We start from the raw sequence: 27,613 nt of genomic DNA on the forward strand, positions 1-27,613 counted from the left end.
AGAGGAAATAAAACAAGCCATTATACTTAATTTAAAGTCCAACATCGCTGACTGATTTGTGAGTCAGACTCATTTCAAAGATCCATTTCAGATTTTTTTTAAATATCAAACTCTTCATAATCTGGATTTAAAGTTCAAAAAAGGAAACTTACTTTCACAGTATTAAAATATACATATTTAATCTCAGTAAATTAGCCCATTAGAGATTATATAGTTTATTCCCCAAAGTTAATGGTAACAATCTGGAATTTACATCATCAGGAAGTCATTAATAAAATCAAAGATTTTAATTCTAGACCTGGCAAACTTGTACTTAAAATTACTGTGGTGATAGAGATCACATCCATTTAAAATATTGAGGCACTACTGGATACAAATTTCACAATGCATTCTCTGAATTAAAGTTCACACCCACAAGAGCAATTAACCCATCACTTTTGATAAGCGGAGTCAATGAGGATATGATTATCTGAAAAAGAAAAGAATGACAGTGTCTTTCATAAAGCTTTGAAAGCAGCGTAGGAAGAGTCAGTAAAAACAATAAGTACTTCAGTATTTTTCAAAAATCTGTTGTTAGTGCCATAGTGTTAACAGAATGAGAAGAGCAAATCAGATTCACATTGCATTGCTAGATTTTGTCATAGTAATTGTATTTTTTAAACCTTGTCTCACTTCTGTTTTCCTTCCTGTCAAGATGGGCAAAATAACTGTTTATTGTTTTCGATTTGATGTCAAACTCCAAACCTAATAGAAAGGAGGAGGGCATTGTTTATCCTTTACATTTTTTAGAGGAAAATATGGGGAAAGGAAACTAGGTTTATGAAAGGACAGATAGAATATTACAGGTCCATTATCGTCTTCATACGTTTTGGACAAAAGGATATTATTAATGTAAATTTCATCTTAACCAAGAACTTTTCTATGTGTACAGATCAAAAATAGGTCAAAGTATTATTATCCACACAAGTCCCCATATATAATTTCTTATAAATATAATTTCTTATAAATATAAAAGAATTATCTAAGTATTGCTAGCTATCTGGAAAAGGTTTGATCTTATGTTGTTGGAAGTCTTTTCAGGTCTGTTAGCATTGGGAATAACAGTAATTTGGCTAAGAATGAATATAAAGGTCAGATTTTTTTAGAATTTATTTGCTAGTCTTTTCAAAAGTATATGATTTTACTCTTTGGGACCAAGTTTCTTTAATTCTAGAGATTTCCTACTTTGTTCCACTGTGGACTCTTCCTTTGTTCCCAGAAGAGAAGAATATTTTGCTTTCCTCAGAATTTATTTTTCAATCCATAGGATTATATCTTGGAAGTACTGAGAGAATGAATGGTTGGGAAGTTCTGTACACATTCAGCACACACACATTAAACATTAGACAACAGTGCTGAATGCATTATTATTTTTATTTGGATATCTTATAACATATCATATTGCTGTCATATAACGTCATATTTTCTCTCACACATGCTTATCAAGCATTTCTAAACAACCAAATACTTCATATTATGAAAATGTCCACACTTTCTAAAAAGGAAAGCTTAGGTATGCCAGTCATTTTGATGAGTTAAAATCCTTTTTTGTTTTTTTTTGTTTACAGATATGGACAAAGAAGAGAAATGTCAACTGGAAGTGATTTCATTTTTTTTTAAGGAAGATGAAATCCTGCCAATCTAATGTACTTCTCTCTCCCTCGTGGCTTCTCTCTCCCTGGTCTGTTTGATGCTTGGTGTGCTAAGTAAAGGTGAGGAATAAAATGCAATAAACTTTAGAAGATAGGTCTAAGAATCAATTTCACCATGGGGCATGAGTGTGCTGATGAAGGGAGGAGAAACTGGAGACAAGCCAGTCTCTGCTGCCTTCTTGTTTTGTTATAAAAAAAACTTTTGTTATATTTTTTTCACTTCCACTCCAACCAGCTCAACAGGATCACTTTACTATTCATTAAAAAAGAATGAAAGAAAATTAGGGGCGTGCACCTTTTTAAAAAGGATTTTTCCAAAAGTATTTTTTCGGGTCTGAAAGACGCAGAAATGTTTCCAGGTCCCCCCACCCCCCCAGATTTTTTTCTGTTTTTCCCCTCAGAAATTTAATTTTTAAAAATCTATTAAACCTGATCCTGGAAAATTCCAAGCCGCTTCCAAAGTCCACATGGGTCTAAGGCCGTTTCCGCATGGCCAAATAACAGTGCCCTAGGGATGGAAAAAACATCGTTCCTGGGGTGCTGTTCACACAGCGCCATCCTCGCCCTCCCAAGCAGCACACAGACCCCGCTTTCAAAACTTGCTCCCTGAGCGAGGTTTTTGAAAAGCGGCATCTTCCTGCCGGGGTGGTGCAAACCGCACCAGTGTGAGGGCACCGCTTTTGGCTCCCCCCTCACCTCTCTGTCCAGCGCAGCTCTGCAGGGCTGGAGGGACACGCCTATGCTGTCCTCTGACCCCTGGATGAAGAGGTGAGTGAGCTGGATGAAGAGGTGAGTGAGCTGGGTGAACTGGGTTCATTACATGTTCGGGGTGCACACACGCTACCGTGCGAATGGTCTCTGAGCCTCCACCGGCACAATTCATGCCGGTGGAGGTGCGTTTCCGCTGCCATGACGAAACAGCCTTAAAGATGGCAGTGAAACAGAGCTGAAAGCTGGGCTCAATACTGCATGTCACCTCCAAGTCCATGTGCAAGTGCAGATCTGAATGCTGGGTTCATGTTCAGCTCTCCAAAATCCACATGGACTCCAGAGGTGATAGGATGTAGCAGAATGCTGGGATTATTTTAGCAGGGCCTAGCATTCAACTGTGCACTGCCTCCTTCTCCAAGGCCATGTGGACTTCAGAGGCAGCAGTGGTCAGCAGGTAAGTAAGGAGGACAAGGTGGGGTAGAGTGGTCCTCATCTTTTAAAAATTCTGGCAGAGCCAAAGTGACCTGAAAAATGCCAAAAACATCTGAATTTTTGGAGTAGCTTTTCTGCTCCCTTATATTTCTATTGTATATTTGTCTAACATATATTTCTATCATATATTTCTTTCACATATTTCTGCTCCCATATATTTCTATCATTAAAAAAACCCCTGAAAGGGCCAACAAGGTATTTTGGGGGGTACTTTTCAGTTTGGTTTTACTGAATGCCAACCTCTAATGCAAATGTTTTAATAACTAAATACAAATGTTTTAGTCTAGCTGTGTCTAGACACTTCAAAATCCCTATGAGAGCTTCGGTCCAAGTTAGGAGTCAGAGTGTAAAAAATCAGAAACCAACTGTTATTTTGAACTTCGTGTCTTGCTTTCTTTGTATTTTCTTCTCATTTTTTTGGTATTTTCTTCATGTTGGGCCTGCTGGTTGCACTTCACTGGACACAGCTCACTGTGGATTCTATTCTGAAGAGAATAAAATATGTTACAGAGAGAGGCAGAAAGAGTTCTTCTAGTTGAAAACATGAAATGCTGAAAATACACAGGAGGTATTCCAAAGGCAGGAACCTTCATGCCTTGATTTTAAAAAATTGAAGTTAGGGAAGGGTAACCTTTTATTCCAAATCAATACTGAATCAGAACTAAAAATAGTGAAAATTCAGTGTACACTTTGTAATTTTAAATGCAAAACTATTGTTTTACTGTTAATTTATATGGTAAATATTGATTTTATTAGCATTTTGCTGTTTAAAGCTTGAGAATTACTGATATTCTAAGCTCATACAGTGAAACAAACTACTTCTATGAAAATACTGCAATTAGATCTCCAGCATGTCTAAAAATCATGTCCTGGTTATGGTGTTGGTGCTGTCACGCATCGTTGATGAATGGGTACAGGCAGTAATTACACAAAACCATTTACTGAGAAGCAAACTAAAAACCTTTCAGAGCTTTGTTTGAAATACAAGCAGACCAAGGAGAAGGAATGGTCATTCTATTTACTACCAGAGAACTTTGTATAGTGCAAAAAATAAGTTTGGCTGCCTAGAGCCCTCCCTATCTGACAGATAAATCATCTTTATCACTGGTACTCAGTATTCATTCTCAATCATCAGTATCAAAACCTAGAGCACATGGTCTTTTTTAGATCATGGTTTGGACTCAGTGGTACCTTTAGGCTACGGGAAGAATTTTCCACTGGATGAAGGCTTATTTTTCCAGTGATAGACCGCTTCCTGTGATGGAAAGTTCCTTCCTCAGTCAAACAACCACTGAATCCAATTCCAGGTCTGTTATATAAGATGTTATTCATAGTAAGATCTAAGATAAAATCAACTCCCATAATATAGGTTAATTTTAGCACATTTAGAAACAAAGAGATCGCAATCGAACTAAATCCTCACAAGTCAAGCCAATAATGGTTTTTGCTGTATATTCATAGAAAAAATATTTAATTAATAGGAACTATATAGTTTAGGCAACCTTTTAGAAATTATATCTTACAAGAAATCAGTTTTCAGAGAGATCCACGTACTAAGAAATCATAGTTTGAAGATATGGATTTCTAGTTGATATAAAAATATTGAGATCTTCACAAATACTATTCATTTCTAAGAATATATACATTTAAAATTATTATGCATCATTTACTAATTTAGTCACATTGCTCAGGAAATTACTGACCAAGAACAATATTTATAATCCAACCAAAGTATTAAACCCTTTAATTTTAGTTACCTTAATAGCACTTTGCTCTGTTGAACTCTTAGTTTAAAACTAAGCAATAAAGTTTAAAGGTGTTTATCTTCATATATTTTATTGTGGAATAAAGTATTTGTTTTTTTAAGGTCCAGTTGTGAACCTGTGAGATTCATGAGATCCCTCTCCCACTCCATTTTCTCATTGAGTCCACAATAGTTCTTAGGCTCAGCTGCTGCCAGGCCTGCCGCAGCTCCTGGGCTTCTCTGTAGTTATCACTAGCTCTGCTGCCTGGCCCACTATGGCTTCTGGGATCCCCCACAGTCACTAACACTGGAGATGTGGAGAATTTGGGGCGGGGAGTGTAAACCCCCAATGTATTTTTTTTCAGATTTTAATTTTTTTTGCAAACCTCAAGGGGTGTGTGTGTCTCCCTAGTTTTCAGGAAAATCTGTTTAGTGTCTATGTGGCCCTGATAGTTGAATTTAGATATTCACAGATTTGAGGGGTGTGTGTCACAAATTGCTGTTGATATGTAGATTAATAACAATAACTACTCTGATATACCAATGTCTGAAGTAGAGAATCTTCTGATTATTTTTCAATTAAACACAACTGTTGGGAGGGGGGCAGTGAATTTCACTGGACAATCAGCAGGAGGAAGAAGGATGCTTGTCTCCTTTCCTTGTGGATATTTTAAAATAAAAAAGTATTCCACATTTCAATACTGCCTAACAACCAGCTACTTCCAATGGGACAATGATAACTATGAGCAGACAGATGGGGTAGCCATGGGAAGCCCCCTCAGCTCAGTGATAGACAATTTTTACAGGGAACATTTTGAGAAACAAGCCCTCAGAACAGCACCCAGGAAACCCACAACTTGGTTCCGATTTGTGAATGACACTTTTACAATCTGGAGCCATGGCAAGGAGGAACTGCTGAATTTTCTGGACCCTTAACAGCATCCACCCAAGCATCCAATTTACCATGGAAGCTGAAAAAGAAGGAAAACTGCCTTTTTTAGATGTCTTGGTCTTTCACAGACCCAACCATCAACTGGGCCACACAGTATACAGATAACAGACCAACACATCTACATAAAAACTCCAACCACCATCCACAACAGAAATGAGGTATAATCAAAACTATGATAGAGTGTGCAAAATGAATTTGTGAACCTCACCTCCTTCCTGATGAAATCAATCATCTAGACTGGGCTCTGCAGTCTCATGGCTACTCCACAACAGATATCAGAAGAGCTTTAAAACCAAGACAAACCCAGAGGACTGAGGAGAAACAGCCCACCACAAGAAAAATATTTTCTTAACCTGTAAACCATCTTCAAACCTCTCAGGAAAGTACAGCAGATGGTATGCTCAGCAAAGGACAAGAGAAACCCCCTCACTTTGCATACCCTGCAGCTGTGGAAAGGTCTACATAGGAACCACAAAACACAGCATTCAGACTCGTATTAAGAAGCACAAAAGACACTGTTGGCTTATCCATTCTAAAAAAATCTGCAGTAGCAGAACATGTCCTAAACAAAACTAGACATAACATTTTATTTGAAAACACTGAAGTTCTGGACAATTCAAAAGGTTACTATATCAGACTGCACAGGAGGTCATTGAAATTCACAAACACTAAGACAACTTCAACAAGAAAGAATAGACTCTGAGAATTAGCAAAGCTAGTACTTAAAACCATCAGAAGCAAGCAACGGCCAAGGGCATGCTAAGTTCATGGACAATGGACTCCACCCAAAAACAGGATTTGCATTCATCAATACTGCTGCTGCTGCAGGGAATGCAAATGCGAATCACTCCCTGGACTGAAAAACCCCACCTGCAATACTATACTGTCAACTGCACCTTTGCATAGCAAGTTCCACCCAAACACTTACTGATGGGTTCCCCACCCGGGGACATGACAATTTATACCCCACTAAAACATTCCCTTCTCACTGGACACAGTGTAGAACAGACTTCCCTCTGTGATATACCTCTGAAGATGCCAGCCACAGATACAGGCGAAATGTTAGGAACAAAATCCACCAGACCACGGTCACACAGCCCGGAAAACCCACCACAACCAGTATTCTACATTTCTTTTTCACCAACAGTTACAAAGGACTTTGACTGGAGAGGGGGAATGGCCTATGAATAAAGATACATTCCTCCAAATTTAAGAGATGAACAAACAAGACTGAAAACACTGCCCATTAATTAAAAGCATCCATTAAAAAAGAGAGAAAATAAAGACTCGCTGCAGCTAATAATGGTGGGCAGAAGAGTATTAAATTGTGGGTACTACTGCTCCATGAGGTTCTCTGAGTAGAAAGATGACAGTGCAGATTAATATCCATTGCTCTGTATTTTTTGAAATATGTCAGTTGTCTTAACAATGACTACTGCTCAAGTACATACTTTGTACACACTGAGCCAGCTTTATCCCTCAGTCTCACTTAATTTTGTCTTCATTCTCTTGTCCCACAGGCCTTTTGCAGGTCCCAAGATCCCCATCACACTCTTTCTGGTGGTCTTAAAGGGGATTCTCTGCTTCCTTTTTCACCAGTGAAAAATATAGTCAGATATTAACTTGCATTTTCATATTGAAAACATCCTAATAGTTCTGTGTCACACAGAATACTTTTATTCTCATCATTGCTCTTTATTTTTGTACTATACAAATATATAACATGAATAACTCTGTGTATTCATAAAGGACAAGCACTACAAGTTTGATGTTTTCAAAAGAACAATGAAGACAAGCAGAATCAATGTTTTCATTGTACTCTTTGCAACCCTGAAAATAACTATGTTCAGAAACGAAGAGCTTGTTTCCAGACATGCTATTGATATAAGTGTGACGCACATTCTTGCTAGGTATTCTTGAAAAACAAAAATAGGTAAGCAGTGATAGACCTCCCACTTAGTACCTTTTCATTTATGTTAGTGTAGTATTTGATTTGGTGACTTTTCTCGTTGTTTCTTTATCGCACAACTGTACAAAAAGAAAAAGCAATATAGAGCTTGTTGTGGCTGAAATCACATTATGGCAAGACAAGTGGGAAATAAAATAGAAAACATACTTTCATTCCAACTGTCAACATGATGAAATAGATTAGACTACTTCAAAAACAATCTTAAATTTATTAAATGGTTATTTACATCATTAAAAGCAACATTTAATTAGAAGGGTACATATAACAATTTAAATAATAACCAGCACAATCCAGTTGATTGTGTGTTGTTAGTTTTGGACTAGATAGCTTGGATTCAAAGCACAGATAGATCGCTGAATTCTTTCTGGCAGACATTGGCCCTTTCCGCACTGGCCATATACGGCGCCCTGGGGACGGCAAAAACGCCATCCCCAGGGAGACGTTCACACAGGGGGCGCAGCTGCTTCACAGCCGCGCTGCCCAAGCGGCGTGAAGCTGCCATTTTCCTACCTCGTTCCCCGAGCAAGGTTTATGAAAAATGGCGGCTTCGAGCCGCTGCCGTGCGAACGGCAGTGGCTCGAAGGCGCCCTCCCCCCTTTCGCCCTCCACCTACCGTGTCTGTGGTCGTCCAGCGTGTTGCCAAGGCCTGGGAGCACCCCCCCTCCCCTGTGATGCCGGAGCACTCGCACAGGGAAGGGGGGCGTGTCCCCAGGCCTCGGCGATGTGTCGGACAGCCACAGACATGGCAGGTTGGCTGGGCGACGGCGCTCCGCGGCGCCGTTTTCCCGGCTGTTTCTAGGACCGTTCGTGCGAACGGTCCCGGGGGGATTGGGTCGGCGTTGTGTACCCCAATCGTGGCCGTGCGGAAATGGCCTCTGTCTTCAGATCACTCTTCAGAGACATGAGGACACAAAGTAAAGTTTGATTTGTGAGCCAGTGTGCCTGGCTTCTGATAGTTGTTAAAATGGTTAGGGTGGGACCAGAGAGGGTTTATTCAAGAGTAGCCTACTTTTTTATTGGCTCTATTCTTCAGTGAAGCAGTAACTAACTTTTGAAAGCAACCAGTAATTGCCCCCAGGTTATTTGTAATTACCCAGGATGGGTTGGTAACACTAACTGTACCCTGCTGTGCTGAGTGGCAACAGGAGAAGAATAAAATTCCATTTGAGCTGATGACACATTCCCTGCAAACAATGTCAATCCCCATTAGAAATCACCAGGAACGTTATGGTTTTACCATAGAGTTTCCAGTGATTCCTAGAGAGGCATGGCATCACTTCTGGGTTTTCCTTGGAAATGATGTCTTACCATTTCTGATTGCCCCCCATGTTTCTGTACCCCTTTCATATGTGCGGTTGCAACCATAGTGAAGACAGAGTGTATAGGTGACAGACCATAACCCTCTGAGAATATTTGTCAACCCAAATTTTCTTGATAAAATAATCATAACCTACCACTTTTTCAAATTCTGGGGTGAGTAATTGGACACATATAGTCACTACTTTGGTAATGAGAGCCTGAGTACTTTTGAAATATCAGTCTGTTTGCTAATATCATGTAACATTTGATTTTAATATATTGTAAAGTTTTATCAGTTCACATTGCAATGTATAATTTACAACTCTGACTTTGTTTAAAAAATATAAGAATGTCTGACTGTGACAAGCAATCCGTCATCCAGGCACATTATTAATCTATGCTTTATCTATTTGCTGGAATGAATTTATGATATAGATTTTCCATCTATCATAAGAGTACTGTGTAATGTGGGTTTCTGACAAGTGGACATAAGCAATTTTGGCTGGTGCTCTGCTGATCTTCCAGGGGGCTTCTGCTGGGCTGGTAAAGGTGTCCCTCTCCCCTTTGCTGGATTACTCTGGAAGGAGCAATCTTATATTCAAGAACTAATTAATATTCTTACTTAATAGTCCAGAGAGAGTTCACGTGTGAGTTTCAAGAATATAAAAGTTTATTGAAAAGTAGCAAAAAGGAGCAGTGCTGCCTTAAGGAACCTGTTCCAGCGGAAGCTGCCCAGGGCACCAAGTTCTCTACCGTCATAACAAACTGCCCCCCCCACACACACCATTAATCAAATACACATCATTATGGTTGACATCTCCAGACCACTTTCAACATACACCTTAGAGGTCCTTTGAGGTTACACCCTTCCTATTCATCACATGATTCTACAGAGGTTTTTTTCCGTCAAAATACCAGCTTCACAGGCAGTACAAGGTCATAATGTGCATTAAACGATTTCTTAGCCATAGCACTTTTAGTGTTTTATCAAGAAAAGGATGGACCTGTGTTGTCTCTGTCTACAATAGAAGAAAAGAAAGGGAGAAAAGAAGAATCTCTGCAATCAAAAAAGGTCATAAAATCACATACACGGAGAAAGAAGTACATCAATAGATAAGGGATTTTTTTTCCTGACCTATATAAAGAAGATTGTAGAGACCATCAAGATGTGAATGAATAGCTGGCAGAGATACCAACCAATTTTTTTTAGATCTGAACACAAAAAAAATTGACTCAATAAATCCAGCTGTTAAGAAACTTTAAAAATATGGGTTCTGGGGAAGATGGCGCCTTGGCTGGTTTGAGTTTTTATAAGCTCCCTGCCACACATTACTGAAAGGTACAATTTGCTGACAAGAGCAGATGGGCTCTGAATAGCCTCCCCAGGACCTCTGGAGACCTTCAATTTGACAGGTGAATTAGTTTAGTATCGTTAATAGACCCACTAGGACAGGGGTCTGCAACCTGTGGCTCTCCAGATGTTCATGGACTAAAATTCCCATCAGCCTTTGCCAGCATGGCCAATTGGCCCTGCGGGCAGGGGCTGATGGGAATTGCAGTCCATGAACATCTGGAGAGCCACAGGTTGCAGACTCCTGCACTAGGATCAGTGGATGTTTGCTAGCCTCTCGGCTTTTAGAAGTGCCCCTCCCCCCAACACACTGTATCTCTTCACTCCTTTTCTCTGATCACTTTCCCTGTGGTTTTTCTTCTTCTTCTTAAATATTATTCCTGGGGCTTTTTTTATTTTGGCATTGTTATAATTTATATCTATTCTCTTCCCCTCCCCAATCTTTTTATGTTTTTGCAACTCTCTGTGGAAAATAAAAAAAATCATTTAAAAAAGAAACTTAAAAGAAAGACCTACTAGGACCAGATGAGTTGACTGCTGCCAGTGTGAGAGCAGGCATGATATAGTAGTTAAGAACAGGTAGACTCTAATCTGGAGAACTGGGTTTGATACCCTACTCTTCCACATGTGGTGGAGTCTGGCCTGATGGAGGACTGGTAAGGCCATGGCATGTTTTATGGAATCGCTGGGAGACAGGTGCATCACCCACCCTGTCATCTCATTTCATATTCCAGCTCTGTATCAGGAGGATGGTTTCCAATCAAAATGAGGGCCTGGACCTATGGTTTCACAGCATTAGATCTGCATTTATGATTGGTTGTCCACTTAGGTTGCATGATTGGTTGTCCACTTAGGAAGCTTTGGTGGGAGTGAGGTGGGTCGCTCAGTGTTTGGTAGGTTGTACAGGAGGCCAGCCCTCCCCATTTGTGGGGGCCTTCATAAGAGGCCTTGGAGGTGGAATGAGCTTGGAAACTGCATGCCCAGCTGGAGGCTGCTGGGGCTCATGCCCTCTGGCAGGAAGGGGAGTTAATTCAGAGGCCAACACCCCATATAGCTCCCTCTAACTTGCTGATTTGTTTTTTTTCCAGCATTTGATTTTGGGGGAAGTGTTTGGATCCCTTCCCTCTGCTGTGCCTCTGCTTTCTTAGCCAGCATACCAATAAACAACCTCCCCAAACCCTGCCCCCAGACTTCAGCACAAAATTTCAAGGAATTTCCCAACCTCCAGCTGGCAACCCTAGCTAGGGCAATGTTCTGCCTCAAAGGTTACAATAGGTCTGAAAAGGGTTCTGCTCCCTCTCACTGTCTTTTACTGACAGAACTAAGCTTTAATTATCTTCAAGGTTATTCTATTCTGGGTCTCTAGACTCCCTTCTTGGCATGCTTCCCTGAAAGTCCTGCCTGGTCCTGTACACAGCACCTTATATAATCTTTTTGATCAAATACAGCAACTCTTCCCCAATATTCTGGACATGTGCATAGCAACTTGATGTTATCTTGATGATACAAACCTCAGCGCTACCCCCAAATGCAAAGTAGTTTGGTAATCTCTATGGATTTGGTTGAGAAGTTTTTGGCAGCCATATAGGAAGATCTCTATTCCTTTCCCTTCTTTCTCCAGCCCAAGCAGGTATCCTCTGTATAGGTTTGCAATTTAGTACATATTTATTTTATTTAATTACATATAGAATGCCTATCATCCCCAAATTTACCCTGTACCACATATCAACCCACTGCTTTCATTTACCTTCTTTTTAACCATTTGCCAGATGGCTATTGATACCTAAGATTTGGGGAAGATTTTTTTTTTCAGATTCCTGATGGGTTCACCATTTGGCCTAAAATAATTACTTTGGACATAAATGGAAGTACTAATAGAGAATACATACAATGGAGCCTGGATAACTTTTGGCAATTTAACATAGGCTATGACAACTTATTGATTTGAATAAGTAGTCAACAAAATTTGTTTGTGATTGCTTTTGTATCTCAACTAAGTTGAGATACAAAATATATTGACAAAATATATTACAGAATAACCAGAATAGATACAAAATAAACAGGATATTCTTTATGTTGAACAAAGTGCTTGGGTTTAAGATTGTATGCCAGCCTCCTTCAGTGTTAAGGGGAAAATGCAGATCCATATTAATACATTTCATTTATCATTTCATATTTATACAAGAGTCTTTATTGCTCTTATACACAAATAAATGCAAACAACTCTCTACCAGCAAGCTAAAAATCTAACAAACATTTTCAAATAAAACGCCTTGAAAACAATAAAAGGTATGCATTAGTTTCTATATGCTCTCAATGTCACTTTTTCATAGTTGAAGAATTGATTATTTTAAAACCTTTGGACAGAATACAACCAGCTTTTCTAACAGCATGAGAAAGAGGAATGATATCTATTGATTTCTCTGAATGTTGTGCTACAGATCCAGAGGTGGGATCCAGCAGGTTCTCACCAGTTCCCGAGAGTGGGTTACTAATTATTTGTGTGTGCTGAGAGGGGGTTACTAATTGGGTCTGCTTTTCCATTAGAAATTCCATTAGGTTCAAAAATCATAAAGTCCTGTTGTTTCCTATGTGGCTGGTAAGCGAAGGTAGAAAACGGGATAATTCTCTCTGTTGGGCTGTTTTAAAAACATGTTTTAGAAATATGGTAAAGTTCCTTGTTTAAGGAAAGTATCCTTCTTTTGATTTCTAGAAACAAAATTAAGTATTTGAAAGTATGAAGTATTTGACAGGCAGTCAATTAGAGGAGAAATAGTTGTTTTTGTTGGCAGTAGACGATAGGACTTGTTATAATGAGTTTAAATTATGGACAGAAAGATATCAGCTGGAAATTAGAAACTTTTTTTACAGTAAGAGTTTTTAGCAGTAACAGAGAAATTATTAATGCCCCGCCCCCGGAATGCCTGGCCACGCCCCCGTCATGCCCCGCCCAGCCCCATTGGCGCTACGCCACTGTTTGAATCCCACCACCATGGGAACCTGTTACTAAATTTTTTGGATCCCACCACTGTACAGATCATAGGACCTGTTCACACAAAAAACCCCCCCTGTGTTTAAATATTTCCATTCTCATGACCTTGGAGAAGCCTTCTAAATGCATAGGGCATTATGTTCTTGTTATGTTTTGACAAGCTATGCAGTTCTTTCATATTCAGCAATGAAAAACGAGTATGAAATTTACCTATGTTAGGGGAACAAGAAAACTCAATATCAGTTACATTTTTTTAAACTTTCCATTCCAGTTCCCTGTTGCTGTTTTCTTGCACTGTGACTGGTTTCCAGGGCAACAGGATTGAACAGGAGAGGCATGTTAAAGGAACAAATAGGGGAGCTTGATGGAAATTTCCTATTTGGCCAATGAGTGCATTGCAGTTTTGTTAGGTTGCTGCTGCAGTCTTAATATGGACTACAAGAACCTTTAGAGATGGGAGAGTGGGGCATAAAGTTAGAATGGCCAATTGGATTTTAGCTTAGGGATCACACTGCCCTTTGGCCAATAACAGATGGTGAATTTTTCTGTACATGGTCAAATAACATAAAAAAGGGAACAGGCTCCAGCAGACACCATTCCAGACAGAGGTTTGGGAGAGTTCAGTACAAAGTCTGGCTTTAGCAGCTGCTTTTCCCTCTGAATTTCTGGTGATTTCACTGTGCTATATCCCTTTGATTACTGGATGTCTGCACTGGATTTCTGTTGCTTGCCTACAGCCTCAAGAAGAAGATGTCTAGTGGTTTGAAGTAACTGGTTTATTTTTTAAATAATTTTGTTTATTTTGTGGTTTTTTTGTGAAACATGTCTTTTGCACTTTTTTCTTTTGCCTGATGGTGAGTTGGGGAGAGATGCTCATGACCTAACAAGAACTACAGGCTCTCCAAGTGCCTTGAAGTAATGAGGGGGCTGTTTTTCAAGGTAGAGGAATCAAATTTGAAACACAGCTAAAGGCAACTCTCCTCAGAAGTTTGGGTCAGGGTCAATTTTTTAGGTCCCAAAGGGGATGCGCTGAACTTGCATTGGACACAATTGAAAACTTCATTGGGTAGATGGGGCCACCCCTTCAGGGGCCCATAAAATTGGACCCCCTTACCCAAACTTCACCAAACATAGATATTCATCTATGGAGAGTCACTTGCAGCTATGCTGCCAATTTGGTGCCTCTATATTTAAAAATACCATTTCCTGAACCCCAAATAAACTTAGAAAAGCTGAAAAAATGGGTCCAATAAACTTGAACATGAAAAATGCCAGAAAAAATAGTGCATACCACTAAAGCTTATTCTCTTCCCTTTGCTAATGCTTGTGTAGCTCTCTAACTATATAACTGTTTGAAGGCTATTTCTGCTGTACTTATAATTGGCAAACATTTGTGCATCTATTCTTCATAATAAGAATATTATCCTAGTCACTTTATCAAGTTAAGATATGCTAATAGTTTAGACTGATGACTAGCACCAATAAGAGGGAAATGGAGGTGTTAAAAATCATGCGGAGACATATGTACAGGAACTGAGTCCACTCTTACCTTGGCTGAACAACAGAATGCATTTATAAAACTATTCCAATTTACAGGGATTGTATGCTGATATTTCCTGACCCTCAAGGATGACATGGCTCACAAATAAATACACCTTGGGAACTGGGAGTGTTGAGTAAGAAAACCCAGTCTAATTGTACTCCATGAGGTAGAAATGTTAGAACCTATTTTGCTATTTCTATTGCACAAATGTTTGTCTGTATAGTCAATAATACCCGACCTAGAGGGCCTGCTGTGAAAGTACATATTCTGAAAGAGCTTTTGGTTAGCAAAAAAAATCATTTCTGACAGAGTACTAGTAGCTTTAACTAAACCCACCTAAAACAGCCAAAGACCTTGCATTATTTTAAGCTGCCAGAAGTTAGCTTGTCTTCTTAGGAAACCATCTTCTAGCTGGCACCTACAGTGGAACTCAATATGCAATAGGGCTTATTTTGTATGCTTTATATTTTCTGGAGGCTTGCCATAAAATAATTGTCTATTTGAGTGAATTTCAATCTTGTAGGAGAAGATATTTTAGCATACTGGCTAAATATTCAGACAAAGTATCTCACATAAGTTAGCTAATTTTTGTGGACGTTTAAATTTTAACCGCAGCTATTTAAGCAGTGCATCATACAGTATGTGTGGAAAACTTCATTGGGTAGATGGGGCCACCCTTTTTTTCCCCCTCAGAAAAACATATGCGCAGTTGTATCATAATACTACATGCAAGATAAACTAAGGGTGTGAAATGTCACCTCTCTTCATGGATTATTTGTGTTGAATTTATGGCTCTGGAAGAGATATGCCTAATTTGCACTCACAGGTAAACTTATTGCAGTCTTTCCGTGAAACAGAAATCTGTAAATCGGACTTTTCAGGCTAACTTTCAGTCCAGCTGGGTGGGGAAGATGGCAGTTAATGAGGAATAATCTAGATCTGAATAGGATTGAAAGTGCTGAATTCATTGGAGTGTTCTGGAGCAGGGAGACCAGAACTTTCCACCAGGTAGAAGTGGAGGAGGCTGTGGTGAGCAAGCTTTTGCCGTGCCCTCATTTATTCACTTGATCAAGCAATCAGCAGGAAAAAAAGATGTATGTATACAGTGGAACCTCGTTTTTGTGGAAACAACAGCATACCCTTTGCAATGATCTTGGCATTTCCCCAATCTCTATGGACTTTACCATAAAGAAGGGGGACTTTCTAGAGCCTCAAGGAAGACTGTGATTTCACAGTATCTGCACTTCACAGTATCTGCACTTCCAGGGTCTGCCCCAAAATTCTCCCAGGTGTTGCAGCCAGCAGGCAGGTAACTCTGAGGTGGGATATAGTTGTGCATAGACATGGTAAGTATTTTTGTTGTGGAACAGCTTGCTTAGAATGTCAAGGAATTTGAAGATAGCATTTTCAGAGAGAGTTCTCCCTCAGAACCTATACAGAGACAGCTGATAAAGATGAACACTAATCCTGTAGCTTTAAATTGAGGCTAAATGTCAAGCCTCTGTCAAAATCTCACCTCTTTTCTGGCTCTTGCCTTGGGACTGTAGGGCAGGCTGAGCGGAGGTGGCACCATGAAAGTTCTGGCTGGTTATGCAGTTCTTTGGGATATTCTTTGCTTTAGGTTAGGCACACAGTAATTTTTCCCATCCTTCAAGGCAGCCAGCACCTGGCCCGTATTCTCTGTTTTGGCCTTGGAAACGTTGTACCGCCTGAGACTATTTCGAGTGATTTTACCTTGCTGGGATGGGATAGAGATAGTGTTCAGAGGTTGTGTAGTGAAATGTAGTTCCAGCAAGACTTGCTTGTATCCTCTTCACAGTGCCCCTTCAATCAATTTCTGAATCCAAGAGTCTGGTTATTGGGGGAGGTCAACTGATGCTGACACTATACACCTCTTGAGTTAATCTCAGAGAAAGACCTAGGGCAAAAGATTATGTTTAATCACTCCTTTTAATTTTCTTCAGTTATCATTTTGTGATTTTTTTCTTGTTATTGTAATGCTGAGTTTAATTACAGATATACCTCCATTTTCGTTTTTATGCAAGTGGGAATTAATTGTCATTTTTTGGTCATTTTGGCCTAAATATGGTCTATACAAGAGGGAATGGATGTTGCCAGGAAAAGGCAGAAATTCTTTATATGAAAATGTTGATCTGTAAGATCTATTTCTTACAGTGGCAGTGGAAAAAATTCTTATTTCTGTTTGGCTTGGTGGAACAAGTCAAGAAGGAATATTCTTTTGTAGAGTTTGTTGATTTGGGGCCTGACCCAGCTGGCAAATTCCACAATCCGGGGGTGGAGTGAGGGGGGACTGCACCTGGGGTATGCATGCGGCCTGTGCCCCTGCCTCAGAATGCCCCTGGAATGCCCCTGCTGCAACACGTGCCGGGGCATCATGTACCCCCCCCCTGGCCCAGTGGCGCTATACCACTGCCACAATCCCAGAGGTGCCTACAGGATTCCATAGGACACCTTGAAATTCAACATCACCAGGATATCACAAGATAGAGAGTACTGCTTATACAGTTAGAGTAGATTTTACATATTGTACGTACTGTTCTTATATTTTGTAAGTATTATTGGTGAAAGCATATACTCAGTGGTGGGATCAAAAATTTTTAATAACAGGTTCTGATGGTGGTGGGATTCAAACAGTGGCGCCACTGCACACACCCACCTCCAATCCCTATTGGGCAGGGAGGGTGCTTTAGTAACCCCTTCTCGGCACTCAGAAAAAATTAGTAACCACTTCTAGAGAAGTGGTGAGAACTGGTTGGATCCCACCTCTGCATATACTGCATTATGCCTACTAAAGTAGGATGAACCAGCATGCAACTGTTTCTTTAATGCTTTTTCATCAATTCCTGCCACATTTGTGGTAGATGAGTCAAAGCATACATTTTGAATAGGTGTCTTGAAAAAAAAGAAGAATGATCAGAATAATTACTTGGAGAACACTGAAGATTACTTTGTAGCATTCTTAGATATTGGGGTTCTTGCCTGCCTGCCTGCATTCCAGTGATAAAGCTTTTTGCTAACAATTGTATTTCTATGGCTGTTCAATGGAATGGTGAGTGCAGAACACAGCAAGCGATGGCTAATTCAGTCAAACAAAATAACCAACGTGGGCAGCCAAAGCCTGAGCTACAGTACTTTGTATAAACAGAGATTATTTTAGAGGCTAACAAAATCTGCAAAGTAGCTTGCATCTCATAATGGGTCTTTTTTCTTTTCTTTTTCTTTAATATGACATACAGAAAGAAGTGGGGATCTATTTTTGTGTGAGAGGAAAACCCACCTCAACAGGCAGAGGCTTTCTTGGGCCACTGGATGAAATTCTTTTAGAAGTAGCTCAGAACAGTACTGATAAGATGAAAAGCTACTTCACAGGGTTTGGGTTAAAAAAAACCTGCACACTGCAGGGATGCAATGCTTGTATCTTTTTTGTTGAGGCTTTTCAGAAGAATCTAGCAGGGTTCTTTCAGAGTGTTAAATGCACACATAACAGGATGGAATGTTTAAGCCTTGCAATTCATTTCCACTGAGGAACTCAAGTGATATTCATCTAGGCAGGTTTTACTACTAAAAGAGGTTTTTATTGTCTTTTTACACAAAACATAGACAGCCACATTAACTTCTTGTCTTTGCTTGCAACATTACATTTTATTTATTTTAGACTTATTTACCTTAGAAAGTAATTCTTAGATGAATGCTGCACAGTCCTATACAACAAGTCTACTCATGCTCCTGTTTAATTCCCCTGAACTAATAAGCCCCAAATGCTACAGTTAGATCTCTCTTATGTGTGGCACATTCCTTCTGTCTCTCTCTCTCTGTGTGAAGATATTTATATTAATCTGTCATGAAAATAAAGTATAATTAGTGAATATATTCATAAAAAGATATACATACCATATTTATGAGTCATTATTATATTGATAGGATTTTTTATTATTTTGTGAACCATTGTAGATACTTCTGAGGTATTTGCCACCTGAAAATAGGCAAAATAGGCTGGACAACTCATTTTTCTCTAAGATCTAAGCATTATACCAACCCAGGAATGGTTAATAACTAAGTAGAAGTAGATTTTGGAAGGTACATGAATATATGGAGGAACACAAAATTTTCTTTGATTCATCATTCTTTGAAATTATGTAAAAATCCTCTTCTTAAAAATGGATCTAAAGTTTGTTGCACTAAAAGTTGTTCACTCAGAGGACTGTCAATTTCCAGGTGATTGCTGGAGATATGGAGATCTCCCACTATTACAATTGAACTCCAGATGACAGAGATCAATTCACTTGGATAAAATGGGGGCTTTGGACTCCATTATAATATATCCCATGGACTTTATAATGTTATACCCCATTGAAGTCCCTACCCTCCCCAAACACCACTCTCCTCAGGCTCCATATCTAAAATATTCAAGTATTTTCCAACCCAGAACTGGCTACCCTACTCATATATTCTTGATGAAGATGACAGACAACTGTATGAATTAGGATAATTTTTTTAACAGTGAGCTGCCATTTTTAAAATGCTGTTATCATTATCATCTTTCTTTGTAGCACCACTACATCTCAAGACAAATTACAAAGTACAACAAGCAATTCAATCAGGCAGCTATGATCTCCAATAAACAATGCAGCTAGGATTACAAAACTGGGGAAAAAATCAAACAGAAGCCAGTCCAACAGCTCAATCCAAGGGAAAAGCACCTTCCAGATATGGTGAGCCCACGGATTTGCCATCTAGGATATTTATCTCAGCATAAGGCCAAAAAGTCTGCGGGTGGATGCCACAGCCCTCTGGTACACCCAAACATGCTGGACACCATGTCAACATTCCTGTGCCACAGGCCAGCCCTGTATGTCCAACAGGGCTGGGTTGGAGGTATTTGTGGGGGTGGAGTCTTTTGTAGTCAACTTCTACCTGGCCTTTAGAGCGAGAAATGCCACAGCCTGGGCCTCAGAGTTATGCCACCTCAAAGGGTGGCGCAACACCATTTAATCCCATGGAGGGCTTTCAGCTGCTGGGTTTTTTTCTTTTTGGCTTCATCCCCATGCTGCCTAAAAGCCTCCTGGAGGCACCATGGTGGCAGATCTGTCCTGATCTCTGATTGGGCTGCCTGTCATGACACATGAAGAAACTGGACTACAACATGTACAATAAACTATCCCCTATGCTGCTCCTTTATATTACTGTTGAAATCTCTTTGTAAAAAAGCCTCCTGAATGCTTCTGTTGAAGTGGCTACCAAACAGGTTCACCAGCATGTAACCTTGGGTTGGCAGCAGGCCTAGAGAAAAATTAATTTCCCATTAGAACCTATATTGGATGGATTGGAGCAGTAATACGGTCTAACAGATAATAAAACATAGTTTAGCCCATTGTTGTCTGTGCTTCATGTCTTCATTCCATCACACGTGGGTAATAGATAACGCAATTGTACCCCATGAGTGACAAAAGGCAATTCCATTGCTGAAGTTGGGTACCTTTGTCACAGCTGCTATCATGGAATATGTCAACATGAAAAATCTCTGCATTGTACCACTGTTTGAAACCTCTTGAGACAAGTCCTAAACTTTCTGAGAGACTATATGCAAAAATCCCATTGAACGAGATATTCAATGGAGCTAATTTTAAGGCCACTAAATTTATTTTTTGATAGGATAGAAATATGTTAGCGGATGTTTAGTCAAAAGTATTTGACCTTCCTAGAGACTGATTGTCTTCATGATACAGCACAATTCAATGTTAATGATAATTGCAAAAAAAAGATCAATTCACTATCATAATCCAATGTCAGTAGTGCCAGTCCATTATTCTAATGGGAGTGATCTTTGTCAGGAGTGATCAATAAATCTGAATTGCATGTTGGCTGGAGAACAATCAATTATGAGCAAGGACATGAAGCCCAGATTTACATTGACACAATCTATTGTAATGATGAGTTTAAAAATCCATTGACATGACTGAACTATTTGTCTTCCACTCAGGGGGAGAGGGAAACGAACCCTTCATATACATGTGCTGTTCCGGAGTCATACTACAAGCTAAGTATCAAGCCAGCCAAGAAGATCTGCTAAGATATTTCCATATCCTTTTATTTTATTTAAACTTGAATTAAACAATGAAATAAAAGGCTGTGAACAATACAATGGTCATTTTACATAATGTGTTTTTCCCCTCATATACTGCCTTTTAATATCTATAATTTGTCTGAAGAGTTTAATTATTTTTAAAATGCTGGTCTCATTTATTCCCCAGCTGCAGAGATGAATTAAAAAGGATACGTGATACTTACAATTACATCATGCATGTTGCTTATATGCAGTCAATTTTACACCAGCAATGGTGTAATAGTAATCCACTGCCAGCAGAATCACCAATTACTTTGTTAATCACATAAGGGTTGTCTCATATGACTGGCAAAGGCTGAAGTCCTAAGAACACCTTCTTGAGAGTAAGCCCGATGAATAAAGTGGGACTCATTTCTGAAGAGACCTGCTTGGAATTGCTTCCCAATTAGGGTTGACAATCTCCAGGTCGTGGCTAGATATCTCCTAGGATTACAACTGATTGTCAAGAAGTTCCTCTAAGCCTAGGGTGCCAGAACTGCAGTTCTGCCCCAAATTTGAGAACCAGAGCCTCTTAACCAGGCTTATAACAGGAAGACTTGGCCAGTAACTGAGTAGTGTGATTCTCAAGGGCTCTTGAATATGTATGGAAGCCACAAAAGAGTACAGGGTTCATGAGTGATATATTCATTTAAGCAGAATGCAAGTAACTTACCATATATACTTGTGTGTAAGCAGACCCGTGTATAAGCCAAGGCACCTAATTTTACTGCCCAAACCTGGGAAAACTTATTGACTCGCATATAAGCGGAGAATGGGAAGCTGGGAGGCAGAGGCAGAGGGAGCTCCTTATTTGGGCAATGACATCAGGGGGAGTCACTGCCCAAATAAGGAGCTCCCTCTGCCTGCCGGCTGGCTGGGCTTCATAAAACCTAGCCGGCAGGCAGAGGGAGCTCCTTATTTGGGCAGTGACTCCCCCTGATGTCATTGCCCAAATAAGGAGCTCCCTCTGCCTCCCAGCTTCCCACCCTCGGCTTATATGCGAGTCAATAAGTTTTCCCAGCTTTGGGCAGTAAAATTAGGTGCCTTGGGCTTCATCAAACCCAGCCGGCAGGCAGAGGGACCTCCTTATTTGGGCAGTGACATTAAGGGGAGTCACTGCCCAAATATGGAGCCTCCCAGGGTTTGAGGAAGCCCCAGGGCCAGTACTCAGGGAGTGCCCTCGGGGTTCCCCCCTGCGACTCCCACTCCCCAGGAGGAGCAGCAACAAGTTGCTGCCTGGTGCAGCCGCACGGAGGTTGTCCCAGCCCCAGCCCCGCCCCCGGCCTCGTTAGAGGCCTGAGTCATGACTCTCTGGAAGCTGCTTGGGGACTCCCCCGTTCGCCTCTATCAGGAGGACAGCAACAAGCGGCCCATCAAGAGCGTGCTTAATCGAGAGGTTGTTCCTAGAACCCGCCCCTAGCCTCATTAGAACCTCGCTCAGGCTGCTGACTTGTGATTGCTAGAAAATGGTGACTTCCGCGCATATAAGCCAAGGGGGCTTTTCTAAGCCTTTAAACAGGGATGAAAAACTCTGCCTATACAGGAGTATAACATAACAGAACAGACTCAGACAACAAGAAAACAAATAACCTTACTAGCTTCAAGTTATGACTTTGCCTTGTCTCCTCCTCCAAGCTTTTGGCTGACTTTGCACAGCTTACAGCCCAAGCCCCGATCCAAACAGTTTTCTGGTAACCTATTCCAAGATTTCACAGAGCATACACAGATTTCACAGAACCTATTCCAAGATTTCCAAGATTTCACAGAGCATACCTAATCAGATAAAACATCAGTTTTTATCATGAAATTCCATGTGGAGTGATGATACCAAGCCAATCACAGCAACTGCCCAATCCAGGCAGAATTGCCAATGACATCCCCCTTTAAAGTCCCCCCACCCCAGGACAGGCAAGAGTCAGGATGTCACTTAGGTCAAATCCCACCCCCTACTGGAATGAGTAATGAATTTACATTATACCACTGGGTGCCAGGCCAACACAGGAAACACAGGCCAGATAGGGTTTTCACACCTGTGGTCTTATCAATGGAGTGCATGAATGTGCCAGGTCAACCTCTCTTGAGAGTTACCTCAACCTTTTGTTAATCACAAGACACTGGACATACAACTCTCAAAATTCTCTCATAACCTGTGATACAGTAGACAATATAGCAAGATAATATAGCAACTATCAAAGGAGGGAAGGAAACTTCATGACACCGATCTCCAGGTAACAGAGATCAGTTTGCCTGGGGAAAACGGCCACTTTGGAAGATGGACTGTATTTTACACCAGTGAATTCCCACCCCCTCCCAAACCCCACCCTCCTTGGGATCCACCCCCAAAATCTCCAGGCATTTTCCATGCCAGAGCTGGAAACCCTATTTCTCATAGGCATTACTCAGGCAAGATCTGAAGGCTTAGAGATCTATGTGAGGAGTGCATGACTCTCCTGGGCTTTAGCAGAATTTGTCAACAGAGATGAAAAGAATCTTCACAAACACTGTGAATTCATAGCATATTTCCCAACTTTGCCACTCAAGTTGTTGGAAAAAAATGCAAGATGTGCATTTGGATGTAAAGGTATTGAAAATATGAAAGCACTAGATCTGTTGGCATTTCTTGATTGTTTTGATTTTGGAAGGTTTCATGTATGAAATCTCACAAGCTACCAAACATGCTCATCTCAAATGCCAATGACATATATGACATAAATGCCAGTGCAAATTTTTACTGAGCCAGAGATACAGACACAATTTTTTTTTCATTTATTTATTTCATTTATACCATACCTTTCTTCCCAGTGGAAACCGAAAGCAGTTTACACTATTTTCTTCTCCATTTTACCAGATCGACATCAGACATGATCTATCTGTCAGGTCTGTCTTTCAGCTGAAGCTGCCAACCTTCTTGTGAGGCTGGGAGATTTCCTGATCCCAGACTAATGAGATCAGTCCTCCTGGAGCAAAAGGCTGCTTTGGAGGATAAATTCTATGGTATATCCCCTGCTGAAGACCTTCCTCTCCCCAAACCTCTTCCTCCACATGTTCCATCCCCAGGAATCTCCAAAACTGGAATTGTCAACCCTCCACGAAACATTGGCCCTCCACGAAACATTCTGCTCATGTCAGGGGAAAGAAAGAGTTGCTGAAACTTTTAAGTTTTAGTAGCACATTTTTGTTACAGCCTCCATGCTGGTTTTGCAATGTCTTTAATAGTAATTTACTAGAAAATAGTTGTGCCAATAATATTACAGGGTTTTAAAATTGAAACAACCCCATAACAATTTACCTTCAAAAGCAATGATCAAAACTAGCATTTCATACAGCACAAAATGAATTCAGACAACAACATAATTTAAAATTAGAGTGCAGTGCATTCAAAAAGCATGGAATTATATTAGAAAACCGGTAATACATTTTAGTTTGTTTAGCTATAGCAATTGTTAAGATAGGAGTTTCAAATTACTGGCCTGATCAATTCTAAACAAGGACACTTTAATGCATTATTCAGAAATTATTCGCTTGAGGGTTTTTTGCTTGCTCAGGAAAAACATCTTGAGGGAAAGGGGAGATCAGTAAATGAAGAAAAGGGGAAATTAAATTAATTGATATGAGATCTTGAAAGGCCTTTGCGATTCTTCTTAATCCTTGAAGCAAAGGAAATCACTTCTGATTTTCATTGCTCTTTGCATGGGACAAACCTCGGAAGTCATTGCACATAAATGGCACATAAATGGAAGCCCTGTTCTTAAACACTTCAACTTCTTTTGGGAAAATTAGCTGAAATGTGTGCAGCCTAAATGCAATAGAGGAAGGATAAATGAGAGTATGTACACAGGGAAGAGCAGGAGCTGGAAGATTATTTATTTATTTACTTGTTTGTTTTGTAACCATATACCCTATCTTTCTCCACAGTGGGTATCCAAAGCATCTAACATTATTTACTTTGTTTACTTTACTTATCCTTACAACAACCCCATGAGGCTGCTTAGGCTGAAAGTGTGACCAGTCCAAGATCACCCAAAAATGTCCAGAACAGAGTTAAAATTTGAAACTGCATCTCCTCTAAGCTCCATGCCACATTGGTTTGCCAAGGCACAGTTTGGAAATAGAAAACAATAGAAGCAGGTGGGCAGACATAGAATCTGGTATACATAGTGACTGAATGTAAAGGAGAAGTCAAACCCTGAAGTAAAAACAGTAATACTGTTTGGTAATTATGAATTCATAATCTAGTATTTCACAATTCAGACACAATTCATCACATGAAAGTATCATGCATAGTGATTTAATTGTAATAAACATGTTCTTTAGTTGCTCCTTGGAATTGTTGTGACATTTTAGCATGGAATGAAGAAGCAGTGTTCTTTTCCTTGCTCAAAACTAGAATATGTAGGGGCTAAAAAATACTGTCTTCTAGGGCTCAAGCTTCTGCACGGCTCCATTTATGAGCAATTACAGTCTGGGGGCGCCAAATGTGTGCGCCCTGTACTTTAGGCCGCCGCTTGGGAGTCGCACATTGTGCTGGGCGACCTTCGATTCCTTCTTCCTTCCTCCCCCAGGGCGGCCAAGTCACTCTAAAACAAACAATTCGCTTTTAAAGGGTTGTTAAAACAGTGAGCGTCTTGCATGCGGCAGCCGGTGCTTAACCACGCCAGCTGGAAGGCCAAGACGCTGTTGCCAGTCGTTCGCTTCACTCACGGGTTCTGCCTGCGGTAGTGTTAGAAGCTCCTCGCTTCACACTGTCCCTCCCACCTCCAGGGGTCGGAGGAAGGCAGCGTGGGCTGGGGCTGGGCGACGCCACGGCAGGCTTAACACGCAGGAGGACACCGTGGAGCGGGGCGGGAGACAGGAGGCGGCTCCGTGCGCGCAGTTTAGCTTCGCCATCTGTCGGCCTCTTCGGCCTGCTTGCACGCTATGCGAGTAGCCTCACTTCACGCCGCAGCAACTCCTGCCGGCGTGGGGGCGCCTCCTGGCCATGCAGAAACGGCCTTATTTTTGCAAAGCACTCTATTTATTGTAAGTAGTAGACAAATATTTTATATTTACTTGCTCAAGTATACTCATCTATCACATTTTTATCCCACTTTCCCTGCAAAGAGGTCAGGGCAGAATATATGTTTCTCTTCCATTTTATCTTCATAAAACCTGTGCAAGGTAGGTTAGGCTGAAGGAGAATGATTTCCCAGAAGTCATTCAGTGAGTTTTTGTGCTCTGACTGCTTCCTGCACAGCTGTTTGCATGTTTTTTTCTTTAAACAGGGATCTCTCTGCTGTGACGGGTCCCCAGCAAAGCAGCCATTTTGCCCACCTGCTGCTTCCGTGGTTTTTCTATGCAACTTCTCTCTTGGGAGGGTGCCTGCTGCCTCTTTTTGGGAGCTGCATTGGAAGGGAGGGAAATAAAGTGCCTCCTGCCTGGTTGTTCATGTGGGACAGGCTCTTACCCAGGATTTTGCAAAAGGGCCACTGGTTTAGGGCAGACTCATTTTGGGGATGGGACCTGTGTGAAGCCCCTCCCCCCCAAAAGGTTTATGCAGTGTCTTACACCTATTATATTTGTCCTGTGAAGAATCCACCTGATTCTTTCCAGGTCTGGTAACACTGTCACCAAAGCACAACAGTATGCCTTCGTCAGAGGAATCAGATAGTATTCCTATGTCTTCTCATTATGTCATGAATTTCTTCTATTCAGTCTGAAGATAGGGCCAGGACCTTAAAATGATATGATTTCTTTAAGATACTGAACAGAATCGTTACCATGTGCTACATTAATATATTATACTCTTGAAAAAGGAGAAAATGACTCTTGGAACTAAAAATATGTCCTTTGCAGGGAAATTGCCCCATTTCTTTTTTCCCCTTTAATTTGGGGGCTACAAAATGTAATGAAGTCCTCTCAAAAGCACCAAGGATTCCTGTGGCACATCACTGAGGAAAATTATTGTTCATGAATTTAGGATAGCATGCTTCAAACTAGGCCAAAGCCATTTCTCATTCTTTTTGAGCCTTTTAGCTGGTATAATGGAAGGCTCTGAACTATTTTGTGCTTCCTATGAAAGGCACTTTAAAAAATGGATCTGGCTTTCTTTTGCAATGCCTTTAAGGGCTTTTAGCTCTAAATGCTCATCTCACTGTTCAGAAAGTTATTTTAATTGCTTAACATTCAGAAAACCTTAATCTTTGAATATGATAAGTAAATGAGATTTGCTTTATCCTATACCTTAGCAGTATTACCAGTGAGCACTTCCTCATGGTCTACTGGAGCCTGAATGTTGTGTATGTGCATTCACACACACTGATTCAAATGCAACATTTTCAGTCATTTTCTCCTTCATACAGTAATTTACTGGAAGCCTGTTGAATTTGTCTTGATAATCTAAAGATAAATCAATTTTCCAGCTTTTGCATAATGGTATTCTAAACTCTCCTCCTACGATTTCTAGCTTGGCTATTGTTCATCTCATTTATGTGGGTGTACTTGAAAGAGAACACATTTCAGTCTGCTCTTCTAAGGAAATTTAATAAACTGATGATGATTATAGATATCAGTTCTAGAAGAAGTGCTGGTTGGTAGTAAAAGGAAGCAAGACAGGCTAAATCAACTGTTTAGCAACCTTGGGCTAATAACTGAAATGCTGAACAAAGCTAGGTGGGTCATTTGGAAACATTCGCTGTGCCAACAAATAGGCCTTTAATGTTAAAAGTAACCCTGCACACCTTCCAAGGAAAGAGTATTTTGTAAGATA

At 40.4% G+C, this 27,613-nt stretch overlaps 1 long non-coding RNA gene across 2 annotated transcripts in view; it reads right to left on the reverse strand.

The window, feature by feature from the left end:
- Positions 1-201: 201 nt before the first annotated feature.
- The window catches only part of LOC125439370, a 62,472-nt gene continuing 35,060 nt past the window's right edge, over positions 202-27,613 (reverse strand). Inside the window, exons 3-4 of one of the 2 annotated variants that reach the window (XR_007245527.1) lie at positions 3,261-3,374; positions 202-469 (exon numbers count right to left, since the gene is read on the reverse strand). This is a non-coding gene — a long non-coding RNA (uncharacterized LOC125439370). Of the gene's footprint in view, positions 470-3,260; positions 3,380-27,613 lie in introns of both variants that reach the window. The other variant, XR_007245526.1, reaches the window with a different exon arrangement.

Source organism: Sphaerodactylus townsendi, linkage group LG09 (assembly GCF_021028975.2).
Source record: "Sphaerodactylus townsendi isolate TG3544 linkage group LG09, MPM_Stown_v2.3, whole genome shotgun sequence".
NCBI classification, from domain to species: domain Eukaryota; kingdom Metazoa; phylum Chordata; class Lepidosauria; order Squamata; family Sphaerodactylidae; genus Sphaerodactylus; species Sphaerodactylus townsendi.